General features: G+C 39.1%; 1 pseudogene; it reads left to right on the top strand.

The window, feature by feature from the left end:
* The first annotated feature begins 465 nt into the window (after positions 1–465).
* LOC150008123 (small nucleolar RNA U3) lies at positions 466–570 on the top strand (annotated as a pseudogene).
* The last annotated feature ends 230 nt before the right edge of the window (positions 571–800 follow it).

Raw genomic sequence — 800 nt, 5'->3', positions numbered from 1 at the left:
TTCAGATTATGCATAGTTATACTCAGAGCTTAAGCATTACCCAAATGACATTACACTCCCCATTGTCTCATAGAGAGCGCTCTCCAGTTCAAGAGTTGTATTTGGAACTAAGTCCTATTCCCCACTTCATTTTCGATATGTAATATTTAATACCAGTCCTTATTATTCCTTTTCCAGACACCACAAGACTTTTGGCTAATCAAACCTGCATGTTATTGCATATCTCAAGAATTCAAACCACGCCCGTATTTTCAATTATAATATTCATGAGACAGGAAAAAGGTGTGTTTTTCTCTTCTCCCATAACTTATCTTTCTCTGCTTGTCAAGATACAAGAATTTGTGCTATACTATTAACTCCATAAAGACAAAAGTCCTTTTTATTTTATACTTTCTAAATTTCTATTTCAACTCCAGCACCTAATCAAGAGTCAGGTCCCTACATATATCAAATATGTACTAATGCAAGACTATACTTTCAGGGGTCATTTTTATAGTTCATTACTAGAGAGGTTTCTCTGAATGTGTAGAGCTGCATATGAAAAACTGCTCAACACCACGAGCCATCAGAGATGCAAATAAAACCACAGTGAGATACCACCTCACACCTGTCAGAATGGTCGTCATCAACAAACCAACAAACAAGTGCTGGCGAGGATGCGGAGAAAGGGGAACCCTGGTGCCCTGTTGGTGGGAACGCAGACTGGGGCAGCCACTGTGGGAAACAGTGTGGAATTTCCTGAAAATTAAAAATGAAACTGCCTTTTGAACCAGCAATTCCACTGCTGCGGTTATACCCAA

The sequence above is a fragment of the Furipterus horrens genome, unplaced genomic scaffold, assembly GCF_987537825.1.
Source record: "Furipterus horrens unplaced genomic scaffold, mFurHor1.1.pri manual_scaffold_5, whole genome shotgun sequence".
Lineage (NCBI taxonomy): Eukaryota > Metazoa > Chordata > Mammalia > Chiroptera > Furipteridae > Furipterus > Furipterus horrens.
Note: the sequence above shows the minus strand (reverse complement) of the source record. Positions and strands in the feature narration are given on the sequence as shown.